Source organism: Callospermophilus lateralis, chromosome 12 (genome assembly GCF_048772815.1).
Source record: "Callospermophilus lateralis isolate mCalLat2 chromosome 12, mCalLat2.hap1, whole genome shotgun sequence".
In the NCBI taxonomy this organism is placed as follows: Eukaryota; Metazoa; Chordata; class Mammalia; order Rodentia; family Sciuridae; genus Callospermophilus; species Callospermophilus lateralis.
This window is the reverse complement of record NC_135316.1, coordinates 79,380,983-79,394,605: the sequence shown is the minus strand read 5'-3', so window position 1 is coordinate 79,394,605 and position 13,623 is coordinate 79,380,983. Positions and strand designations below refer to the sequence as shown.

The 13,623-nt window shown below is 35.6% G+C and overlaps 2 pseudogenes; one reads left to right on the top strand and one right to left on the bottom strand.

Annotated features, from left to right (window-relative positions):
- Positions 1-7,728: 7,728 nt before the first annotated feature.
- Positions 7,729-8,546, top strand: LOC143411533 (large ribosomal subunit protein uL30 pseudogene; annotated as a pseudogene).
- A 201-nt stretch (positions 8,547-8,747) lies between these two features.
- On the bottom strand, positions 8,748-10,000 carry LOC143411473 (COP9 signalosome complex subunit 8 pseudogene; annotated as a pseudogene).
- Between the last annotated feature and the right edge of the window lie 3,623 nt (positions 10,001-13,623).

The following is a 13,623-nucleotide window of genomic DNA, read 5'->3' as shown; positions in this document are numbered from 1 at the left end:
GGAAGAGAACATCCTAAATTGAGTCTAGGCAGCTGTTACAACCCACCATCAATCCCAAAAAGCATACATCTAGGAAGGAAGACATGAGACCAATATCCCTGATGAAAATAGACATAAAATTTCTTAATAAAATATTAGCAAACACTGTTAGATGTGAAGGTACATGTCTGTAAACCTAGTGACTTGGGAGGCTGAGGTAGGAAGATCACAGTTTGAGGCCAACCTAGGCAACTTAGCAAGACCCTGTCTCGTAATTAAAAATAAAAAAGTATTCAAGGCATAGCTCAGTGGCCAAGTGCTCTTGGGTTCAATACTCAGTTTGCATAAATAAATAATAGGAAACCACATGCAAAAACACATTAAAAGGATTATACACTATGAACAAGTTTGATTCATCCCAGGGATGCAAGGTTGATTCAATATATATAAATCAGTAAGTTTATTTCATCACATAAATATAGTCAAGGACAAAAATCCTGTGATTATCCTAATGGATACAGAAAAATCTTTCTATCCATGTTCATGGATAGTCTGAATCAATATTGTCAAAATGGTTATATTACCAAAAGCAATCTGCAGATTCAGTGCAATCCTCATCAAAATACCAATGACATTCTTCACAGAACTATAAAAAATCCTATAAATTTATATGGACAAATAAAAGACCCAGAATAGCCAAAGGAACCTTGAGGAGTAACAGAAATGCTGGAGAAGAGAGAAGGTGGCAGAAGAGAATTAGGCAGTGATTCCTGATATCTTCACAACATAGAAAGGTGGCAGTGAAGGAAAAGCAGAATTGAGAAGTGGGTCACAAAATAAATACTCTACAACTCAATATTACAAAGTGTGAGACTTGGAGAGACTTGAAGATCAGTTACCATTGTAGAAGCTTGATTATGAAGCCTAATTTTGCTGGGTATTGTATTCTTGTTTGGCATCTGTTTTTTTTTTTTCTTTCTAAGTTTGGCATAGATTATTCCAAGTTCTTCTGGCTTTTAGGATCTGGGTGGAGAAATGTGAATTGGTTTACCTCTAAATGTAACCAAATATTTTTCTCTTGCAGCTTTTAAAATTGCATCCTTAATCTGTATGTTAGGCATTTTCATTTTATAATGTGTCTTGGAGTGGGTCTATTGTAATTTTGTGTATTTGGAGTTCGACATGCTTCTTGTATTTAAATTTCTATCTCATTCTTAAGGTTTGGAATTTATTTCACTGAAGAGATTGTACATCCCTTTAGTTTGTATTTCAGAAACTTCATTTACCCTAATGGTACTTAAATTTGAATTATTTATGTTATCCCAGATTTCTTGAATAATCTGGTCATGGATTTTTTTAAACATCTTTTCTTTACGATCAATTATATTTTCAAGATTGTATATTCCATTTTCAAGGCATGGAAATCTATCTTCAAAGTGGTCTGATCTATTGGTGATAGTTTCCACTGAATTTTCAATTAGATTTATTGAGTCCTTTGTTTCCAGGATTTTTTTTGGGGGGGGGGTTCTTTTTCAGATTCTGTCTTTATAGAAGTGATTTTTCACTTCTTGTATTTTCCCTCTAATTTCACTCCTTCACTCCTTTCTAATTTTACTTCTTTTAAGTCTTGGAACATCATGTTCAACATTTCTAGTAATTGGGTAAATGCAAATAAAAACTACATCAAGATTTCATCTCATTCCAGTCAGAATGGCAATTATCAAGAATAAAAATAATAATAAATTTTGGCAAGGATGTAGGGGAAAAGTTACATTTGTACATTGTTGATGGGACTGCAATTTTGTGCAGCCACTTTGGAAAGCAGTATGGAGATTCCTCAACAAACTAGGAATGGAACCACCATAAGATCCAGCTACACTCCTTGGTATATACCACGAAGATTTAAAATCAGCATACTATAGTGATGCAGTTACATCAATATGCATAGCAGCACAATTTACAATAGCTAAGCTATGGAACCAACCTAGGCACCCTTCAACAGATGAGTGTATAAAGAAAATATTAGACATATACACAATGGAGTATTACTCAGCCACAAAGAAAAACATAATTATGGCATATGCTGGTAAATAAATGAAATTGGAGACTAACATGCTAAGTGAAACAAACCAGTCCCCAAAAGCCAAAGGTCAAATGAATTTCTGGTATTTGAAAGCTAATCCAAAACAAGGAGTGGGGAATAAAAAGAAGAAAGAAAAAAAGAAAGAGAAAGAACTAAAAGGGAATTTCTTCAAAATAGATCAGTAGACAAAGAGGGTTGAGGAGGAGGAGGAAGATGGGACAGGAAAGGGGAGGACAGTGGAGTGAATCTGACCCAACTTCTGTTTGTGCAAGCTGGAATGTGGCACAGTGAGTCCTGGCACTAGGTACATCCACAGGACAATAATTTTAAAAAATGTGAATGGATTGAAGAGGGACCAGTGGAGTAGAGGAAGGGGAGTAGAGGGGAGTGGGGGAGTGCTGGTTATTGAATTGGAGAGGATGTGTTCCATGCTTCTTTGATTATGTCAAGGTGTATCCTTGTGTTGTATATAACTAAAAATAATTTCTTTTTTTTTTTAAAGTTTACTCCCAACTACTATTGTATTCTACAAAGTTTACTCCCAACTACTGTTCTTCTATTAAGAAGTAATTTGAAGACTTGAACTCCCATTTTGACCTAGCTCACTGAGTCAATTCAGTCATGTCATAAAGTCAAATCACATCAGTGAGGCTTTACAAGGGCTCTGGCACATAAACCCTCAACATATAACACATGTCTACTTCCCTTCTTCCTCTGTACTCACTGATTTCAAAAGTCCTCAGGTTATTAGTTTGTTTGTAGCCTGAGCTCTTGGAAATCCAGCAAACCCTTAAGGCATTTTGTGAAAGTTGGCTTACTGTTTGGAATATTATTTGTGAGAAGAATTAACGAATTATTAGAAGATGAAAAGTGTTTCAGTGCTTTAGTAAAATAACAAATGCTGCCACTCTGTGGTAAATGCTCACTGACCTGAAGAAGCTCATACCACAGTGAGGATTGAAGCAAGTGCTCACACAGTTCTCCTCCAGTGAGATGAGATACAGTCCAGCCCCAAAGTGTAGGGACTTCCAGGTGAGGCTGAGAGAAATACAGGGAGCCATTATTTTAAGTGTCATATTTGCTTCTGTGGTTGTCGGTGGCAAGAAATTGTTAAGGAAGTGTCTGCATTGCTGTTGTGTAGCATCTTCTAGTGCTTGCTTGTCCCAAGGAATGGAAAATGTAATTGTGTGTTGAGACACGATATTTTCTACACGATCCCTCATGACATGATGGCATCTTATGCAAAAATAGAAATTCTCAACCTGCCTACTCTTTTATCATGGAACTGGGTAAGTTTGTGGAGAAGGAATTTTGAATATTGCACTTTTTTGTCCATTTCCCTTGGCTTAAAGAAAGGAAGTAAAACAATTTTACTCTAAGTCTCCACTTTAGTATAAGGCTTAAAGTTATTGGGAAAGACACATTTTTGTTAAAGAATGGAAGAAAATCTACTTTGATTTTGATTTTTGATGAAGGGAATTGATTAAGACAACGTCTTAACAGGAACCCTCTAATTCCACTCATTTCATTGTGTTCATTACTTCATAATAAATAAAGAGGGATGAGAAAAGTGAAGAAGAATAGAAAGAACCTGACCAAATTTTGCTATGTACATACAGGAATATAGCACAGTGGATCCCAACAAGAAGTATATCCACAAAACACTAATTAAAAAATAAAACCTATAAATAAAGTATAGAAGGATCAGTAGAGTGGAGGGAGGGGTATAGAGGGAGGGAGAAAGGAGGGGAAGGGGCTGGGGACTGAATTAGAACTAATTATATTCCATGATTTTGTGATTATGTTAAAATGTATCTTAAAGTAATATATAACTAAAAAGAAAAATAACAAAAATAATAAACAAGCTCTCCCACCTAGTTTCTAGTATACTTATTTCAAGAGAAAAGCATATCACTTTCTTCATTTACATTTTTCTTACTTAAAATGAAGTAGACTTGCTCTCTACAGGTTAATCATATTTTTTTTTTCTTCAAACAGGACACTTTGAAAACAACACCCAGAACAAATCCTCTATGGACTGACTCGATTGTCCTCAGCAGCATCAATTGGTATTTTCTGTGGATTTTACGATTGGCTATGAAGTAATAAATAAAATGACATGAGTGGAATTAGAGGGTTCCTGTTAAGACATTGTCTTAATTTTTACTTATATGTAAAAAGATGAAAGATGTTAAAGAAAATAAAGTATACATTCTATAATACCCAGTTATGTGTATGTGTATGTGTGTATTTATATACATATATGATAAATATATATGTATATATGATATATACATATATATATATCACCTCACTGACATTTGCAAATAAGAAATTATGATAAAATCAAATAATTGAAAATATAGAATACTAAATATATGCCAAAAGCATGCTCTTATCAGATGAAAATTTTAATACCATTTAATATCCTATAGCATTTAATAAAATAAATAATAATCTGAATATGCTTAATCATGTCCAATTTTATAGAATGTGATTTCTTTTAAATTTCTAAATTAATTAAAACAAGGTAAATAAATTCAATGATTAATATTTAAATAACCCGATTATTTACATTGTTAATTTAAAATACTAAAATTGGAAAAGTTACATAAAAGCTACTTCATAAAATATAAAATTATTTGCATTTTAGTTAAAGTATAAGAAGCAACAATCATTGTTTAATAAATTTTACTTTTTACTTTTCTTACTGACATGAATAATTAATAATAAGTATTTTCTGTAGTATATGTGTCATTAGGGTTATTTAAATAAGATAATTGAATCACATATGCATTTGAATTAAATTTTTGTATCTCATCTCATAATATTGCATTTCTTTTTCTGAAATAAATTTATCAATATTTTAAAATTGTTGAGCCATATAAAATTAGATATGGGCTATCTTGGCTAGTCTAGGTTGATTTAATATGCACTTTCATATGCTGTGTATGAATAAAAATGTTTACTTTAAAATTAAAAGAGTGCATGTCTGAATATAATAACAAATCCTATCATTATGTACACCTGTAATGTGCCAATAAAAACGCAAAAAGAAGAAAAAATTAAAATAAAAATTTTTTAAAAAAGAGTAATACTGAAGACATTGTAGTACTTCATTTCAAATTATATTGCAGAGCTAACATAGCAAAAACAACGAGTATTGGCTTATAAACCGATGGAAACCAATGGAATAAATTAGAAAACAAATTCATATAAACAAAATCGTGATTATTGACAATAGTGCCAAAAACAGAGTGGAGAAAAGATGGCCTTTTACAAAAAGGCTGGGAATATTGAATATTCATATATAGGAGAGTGAAACTAGATAACTAGCACTGCCCTGTGTAAAAATCAATTCAAAATGGACCAAAGATCTTGGAATCAGGTCAGAAACTAATGAAGTGCTGGAAGATAAGAAGATCAACACTCTGTCACATTGGTATTGGTACTGACTTCCTTAACAAGATCCCCAAAGTGCAAGAAATTAAACCAAGAATCAATAAATGGGATGCCATCAAATTAGAAAGCTTCTGCACAGCAAAATAAATAAGAGCACAAAAATAGAGCCCATGGAATGAAGAAAGTCTTTGCTAGCTACCCTTCTGACAGGGGATTAATATCCAGAATATATAAATAACTAAAACATTTCACCATCAAAACACACACACACACACTCACACACACACACACACACACACACACACACACACACACTAACCCCCCCTGGGGGGGAACTCCCTAATAACCCAATTGATAAATGGGCAAAAGATCTAAATAAATATTTTTCAGAAGAAAATATACAAATGGCTAGCAAACATGAACAAAAAAACAGACTCTGTTAGCAATCAGGAGATGCAAATCAACAATGCATTGAGGTTTCATTTTACTCTACTTAGAATGGCAATCTTCAATAATACAAGTAACCATAATTGCTGACAGGAATGTGAAAAAATACTATAGTTATACATAGTTGGTGGGATTATAAATTAGTTAAACCACTTTGGAAAGCAGATGGAGATTCCTCAAGAACCTACGAATGCAATCACCACATGACCCAGATATCTCACTCCTTGGTTAATGACCCAAAAATCTGAAATCAGCATCCTAGTGATACTGGCACATCAATGATCATAACAGTGCAATTCACAATAGCCAAGTTATACAACCAGTCCAGGTATCAGTCAAAAGATGAATGAATAAAGAGAATATGATACATACGCACAGTGGTGTTTTACTCAGCCATAAAGAAGTATGAAATTATGTCATTTGCTGGTAAATTGATGAAATTGGAAAACACCATGCTAAGTGATATAAGGCAGACTCAGAAAGTCAAAGGAGGATGTTTCCTCTCATATGTGGAAGCTAGAGAGAGAGAGAGAGAGAGAGAGAGAGAGAGAGAATGACAAAAAAAGGAGTATTTAAAAAAAAACAGGTGGTAGGTGTGGGGAATCTCATGATAATGGAAGGAAGACCAGTAGAGTAGGGTAGAGGCAGGAGACTAAGAGGGAGAAAGGACAGGGTGTGAGAAGTACTGGGGACTGAGATCTATCAAGTTATGCTACATACATGCACAAATATATCACAATTAACCATATATATGTCTATATATAATTATAATTTGTATATATAATAACATATATACTAATTAAAGTAATAGCAAAAGAAGGCAGATCAGTAGATTAAAATAAGCAGACGGGGAGGGAAGAGGGGAGGGAAAGGGAAGGTACTGGATAATGAGATTGATCAAATTATATTATGTATACAAATGAATATGGTACAATGAATCCTAGTATTATGTACAATAGAATATACTGACAACAAAAAAATAAAAATCAATCAAGAAATAAAATAAATACAAATTTTCCAGTTTCACTAGAGAGTAAGTCAGGTGAGTTTCTCATTTTGAAAATTAATCAGAAACATATTGTTTATAACTCTATGTGAATAAGCAATTATCTCAAAATAAAAGTTTTATGTAAAAATCATAGAATAACAACACAAGGAGTTTTGTAGGATAATTATTCATTCTATTTCTCTTGTTCCAAGAAAGCTTTATGTAGACCAGAAATTTCCTTCTCCTCTTCTTGAATCTCATTCCCTTAATATAATGCGAATAAATAGTAGGTTGCTTTAAATAATGTGAGTACTATTTATATGATACCATTTATTGATGATAAGTTAAAGGAGAAAATCATGGAATATATACGGAGCACCCAGCATCAAATATCTTTGTTAATTGTTCTTTTTTTAAGAATTCAATTAAATATTTATTGAACAAATGCAGAATAAATAAATTGAGGGGTATTTTGATCTAACAATACAATAAACAAATTATTTGGATGGCAGTCACCTAAAGAATAAAGACTGGGCCGAGAGCAGTGGCGCACACTTGTAATCCCAGTGGTTTGGGAGGCTCAGGCAGGAGGATCCAGAGTTCAAAGTCAGTCTCAGCAAAAGCAAGGAACTAAGCAACTCAGTGAGACTCTTGTCTCTAAATAAAATATAAAAAAAATAGGGCAGGGGATGTGGCTCAGTGGTCAAATGCCTGAGTTCAATCCCCGGCCCCTCCAGCAAACACCACCCCCCCCCGCCGCTGCCCCCCCCCAAAAAAAAAGGAAAAAAAAAGAAAGAATGAAGACTTGTTCAGCTCTTTTTCCGGCTGGAACCATGGAGGGTGCCGAAGAGAAGAAAAAGAAGGTTCCTGTTGTGCCAGAAACTCTTAAGAAAAAGCGAAGGAATCATGCAGAGCTGAAGGTAAAGCGCCTGAGGAAGAAGTTTGCCCAAAAGATGCTTTGAAAGGCCAGGAGGAAGCTAATCTATGAAAAAGCCAAGCATTACCACAAGGAATATAGGCAAATGTACAGAACGGAGATTCGGATGGCTAGAATGGCAAGAAAAGCTGGCAACTTCTATGTACCTGCAGAACCCAAATTGGCATTTGTTATCGGGATCAGAGGTATCAATGGTGTGAGCCCAAAGGTTCGGAAGGTGTTACAACTTCTTCGACTTCGCCAGATCTTCAATGGCACCTTCGTTAAGCTCAACAAGGCTTCAATTAACATGCTGAGGATCGTGGAACCTTACATTGCATGGGGGTACCCAAACCTGAAATCAGTGAATGAACTAATCTACAAGCGTGGATATGGCAAAATCAATAAGAAACGAATTGCCTTGACAGATAACGCTTTGATTGCTCCATCTCTTGGTAAATATGGCACCATCTGCATGGAAGATCTGATTCATGAGATCTACACTGTTGGAAAACGCTTCAAAGAAGCAAACAACTTCCTGTGGCCCTTCAAATTGTCTTCTCCAAGAGGTGGAATGAAGAAAAAGACAACCCATTTTGTAGAAGGTGGAGATGCTGGCAACCGAGAAGACCAGATCAACAGGCTTATTAGAAGGATGAACTAAGGTATCTACCATGGTATTTTTGTAATCTGGTCAGTTAATAAAACAGTACCTGCTCTCAAAAAAAAAAAAAAAAAAAAAACAAAAACAAAAAAACTTGTTCAGTATTTCTTTGAAAGGCAGAACTTGCTTAAATATAAGCAACCAATTGGATGCAGGAGAGTTGTACCAAGTGTATCACTTGTAACTGCTTTCTTACTCACACAAGGCATTGTACACTTAAACTTCCCCTTCTTCTAAAGAAAATGTACAAACATGGTATTTATGAACATCACATTGGCAAGGAAAACCCTCCACTGCCAGCAATGAATGCACTCACTATATTAAAAAAAAAACAACAAACAACTAATGCTAATGAACTAGTTTACTCAGAAAATGGTATATTTGCTCCTTAGCTATATTTTGATACCTGTTAGTGATTCTCCAGAAGCAAGGAGAAAAGAGAATATTTTCTCCAAAGAAGGTGGATTATAACCCCAGCAATTCAAGATCTGTCCTGAGCACGTCCTGTCCAAGTGTATTGCTGTGGCTATTAACCACTGGTGCAGGTACGGGTGTGTGCCGGTGGGGAAGATGGCCCACAGCATTGCTGTACACCAAGCAGTGGAGCTTGAGTTATGAATCTCCAAGAAATATAAACTTATCACAAAATACTAATGGGCTCCAACCAAATTGTTAAATATTACAAGATGAGAATTGCTTTAACAACTATTTAGCATAATATTTAAGGACAAAATATATATGACATTTTAATATTATATATGTAGGTCATTACATACTCAGTAAGTAATGTTGAAGTGCTTATAATCCATCCAATAAATTGAAAATGAAAATTATAAATTTCTGTATTTGTCTTTATACAGGATTCTGAAGTGGACGCTGAACTCAGAATGGTACATGAATTTTCAAGGAAAGCCACATCATCAGTCAGTCTGGCTAACTGCTGTATATTGGGGATTGGTGGAACTGGGCCAGGCTCTGATAAGGAAATAAACCTGTTAAAGGAAACATCCAGCAACCCTGCAACTGGCTTTCTGGACAGAGCCATTCTCGTGGTGAAGTCAGCTTGCCATCCTTGTACCATATACCTTCACAGCCTTAGGCTTCTACAGGAAGCCCAACAGGCTGCAAAATCATGAGCAATTATTGAAATGTATGCTTGAAAGACCAGGGTGAAGGCACTTCTTGTTGCATCTCTAAGTGCTCACATAATTGGCTGGACATCTTGGACCCCTGGTGGGCACTAATAGTAATACAGATCCCAAGGAAATCTCACAGCCAGATTCTCTGTTCTACTGACCAAATTACCCCAAATTCAGAATTTGCAGTTTTTATAGCCGGTGGCATCCTTTTTCAAAGATATCTTGCATTATTCATGTCATTGTGGAGCAAATATAAAGCAAGAAGCTGACCATACCGTGGGAATGTAGCAATTCCAACAGGAACCTCGAGCTCCTGGTTCTCACACTGATCTGGCAACTTTTTGCAATTGAAGGCTTCTTCTGCCATCAATGCCACTGGCATCTTCATGGGCAGTCTTTCAGCCCATCTCCTGACTGCCAGACCCCTGACTGTCCGTATGGGCACCTTGCTATGCTGAGATAACCCATTATTTGTTCTTTAAATGAATTAGTGACTGTTCAACTAATGAAGTAAAAGGAACCAGGTCAGTGTTAGTAGTGTTATAGCCTCAGGGTTTCTTCACCACTGTGGTTCAAGTTCTCCTAATCCCTCACCAGCACCAGACATTTAAGAGCTCAGTAGCATAGCATGTGCCAAGGTCACTCAGAGACACTGCTAACATGGTTGTCATGGTCTGCTTAATGAAGGGCTGTTTTGTTCAGCGCCCCTGTGTATGTGCCCCTGGAAATCTGCTTTATCAAGATTCTTATTCCATGGCTGCTTTTCTTTTGGTCTCTGGCTTGAGAGACCAGTGCCTAAGAAAGTGAAGAGCAGTGTCAAGAGGCTACCTAGGCCCTGTAAATGCAGCCTGAGATGCTGCTGGAACCAGGAGGAGGGGGCTGGTAACTTGATGGTAACTGATAACCAGTTGTCAAGTTAAGGAACTTGCTATCTGTTGCCTAATCAGAATGTAAAAGCCTCTACAAGCCTCCTGGCCCTCTTATTTTTACCCTCTTTTGGGCTGAGACTAATTTCCCTTTTCAAATGTAACATTAGCAAGCCTAGAACATTCCCCCCACCACATGTGGATGGCATAGGGAGAGAGCAGGTGAAATCATGAGATTATGCCATTTCTAACCCAGAAAAGAATGCTGATTTGGAAATGCAGACCACCGACACTGAATAATTTCATCTTACTAGAAATAGCACATTAGCAGAGAAGGAAAATCAGCCAGGCAATGACTGAAAATGCCTCCAGCATGCTTGCTTTCTAAATTTTTTGGGAATACATCCTTTGACTGTAGTAACTGGTGAATTGGATGGATTACTGACTGCATGGACATCTAGCACACACAATAGAGATTTTTTTTTTTTTTTTTTTGGTTACCTACTTGTTCAGAAATCAAGTTGGAAAATGCAGGTGAAAACATAGTTCTGTCCTAGGACATAAATGAACTCCACTGATTATCTACAACAAAGCAACGAACTAATATTCAAATCTGCATTTTGTTCTCCATAGACAAAGCATAAATGAATACAAATGGTTTAAGCCAGAATGGTAACACTTGTCTTATTGAGAGAGGTTTTATTAAAACCATTGCCTATTCTCAAATTATCCAAAGAGTGGAAAGAAAGGAAAAAAAATGAATATTTTTATGTATTCATGGGGAGGCTCTCAGATTTTCAATCACAGTCTATTGAATTGGAGATTGAATCTAAAAAAAAATTCAAATTATGTCCATTCTCACAGAAGTTTAGGAGTAATTAGGAATTGGGAGAAACTAAAGGGCTACTAGAGCAGAGATACTGGTATCAGCAATGACAACCACCAAGCCAGGCTCTCGTCTCATATAACATTTTAACTCCTTATTCTAATTACTTATTAAATATATGTCATCCCTGAAAGCTTCCCTGCTCTCTAGGCAGGGATTCAGTCTTATTTGTTCCTGAATCTACAGCTATACACTCACAGCCTAAAAATACATTGACAATAATAAAAAAAAAATGAATAATAGTCTAAGACTTCTTTTTCCCCCATGGAAAAAATAATGCCAGGGATGGGAGTAAAGCCTCAGACGGTCATCTTTCACTTACTTTTCTGGAGTCAGCGGCACCAGGACAAGATGCGCTGAGGTCAAGTGGGGCAGGGGATCAGCATCATTGCATGGGGACCAGGCTGTAATCCTGGTGTCAGTTCCCAATACTCTGCATCTTGTTTGGCCAAGAACACAGGAGGCTTATGCTTTCTCAGTTTCTTCTAAGATATGACTCAATTTTGCCAATAATATGTGAACAGCAATGCCATGCTTCATTTTCAAAACCCATGAACAATTTGTCACGTGTTCTGTCTCAGTCTTCCTGGAAGCATCAATCAAATGGGAATTTCTGTCTGCCAAGGTCCCTCACTGACTCGCAATTGGAGAGTCTTGTCACCTCTGTGCACTTAAGTAAATGCTTTTGAAAGTTATTTCTTGCTCTTGGTTCTACACTGCGAAACAATAGTTTTCTTTACTTTTTTCTTTCCAAATGAAAAATGAATGGGAAATCAATCAAACTGTAGAAAAAGGGCAAGGAGAGACATCCTGAGTATCTAAAGGAGTCTAGCTACAGAATCACTTTGGATAACAGCCAGAATGTTTATTTGGCAATTTGGATGGTTGATTAGACTGTCAAAAAGAAATACTGACTTCCTGAAATTATATCCATTTTATGTTTAGTTTCACAACTTGTCTTACATTTTCTGAAAATTAATGTTATAAACATTAACCTTCAGTGTATTAGGAGACTCTCCAAAGAAACCCTATATCTAACAAGCATGAGAAATGCTTTATATATGAAGTATTATGAGAAAAAAATCTGCAAAATAACAACATATTCTTATAAAATAAGAGAAGATATAGACTTAATATTTTTCTTCCTCTATCCTTACGTTATTCTGCAACACCAAGAAATGAGTATAAATATAATTACAACCCAGAAACTTATTAAAATATCTATAGTAATAAAGGACTAATTTAATAAATTTATTCTTCAGAATAATTAATCCCATTTTATTTATTTTCTTTTTTTGTGGTGTTTGGACCCAGGGCCTTGCACATGCTAGGCAAGTGCTCTCTACCATTGAGTTGTATCCCCAGCCCCTCCAATTCTTAATATAGCCAGCCTTCCATATGTATAAGTTCTGTATATAAAGATGAAAAATATTCAGAAAAAAGAAGATTGCATCTGCACTGAGCATATGAAACTTTCTCCTTGTCACTATTCCCTAAACAATACAGTATAACAACTATCCTCACCACGTTTATATTTTATTAGGTGTCATAAGTAACTTAGAAATGATGCAAAGCACCCAGGACGATGTGTGTAGCTTCTATGCAAATACTACTGGACCATTTTATATGATAATTGAACATCCGTGAATTGTGGTATCCATGAGGGAACCTCAAATGAGTCCTGCATCCAAGGGACACCTGTTCTTGGTTTAACTGTGTGTCCCAGATGGTGCTGGGAAAAAAGATTAGTTTTAAGCTTTCATTTTTATGAGAAGTTGATATAAAAGAAATGTGTCTGTTTACTTCTTTTCTGTGTTTTCTTTTTATTCTAGAGTAATTCTCAGGAATATTAATATCCAAATACTTAGAATCATAATAATACACATACACTTTATTACAGGTCATGTCAACTGTCAACAATAGTGATATCGCATATTGTTTTAAACTTTATTTGCATCAAATCATTGATATTCCCATTAGTATTCAATGAGATCGAGATTTTTAAAAAGAAAGAAAGAAAGAAAGAAACTAGTTGTAGAGAGAGTGTCCTGAATAGTATATTTGGAGGAATGTGAATTCTTTTGTTGTTGTTTTGCTGATTTTATCCATGATTTCTATGGCAACTCCAAAAACTCTGTCCCCACCACAAGAAGACAAAGAAATTAAGTGGGTATGATGTGTTTTCAGTAAACTGCATTGTAACTCCTGCTCTACACAGTACCAGCTATCCTCATTCTAAAGTGGGGAGATAAT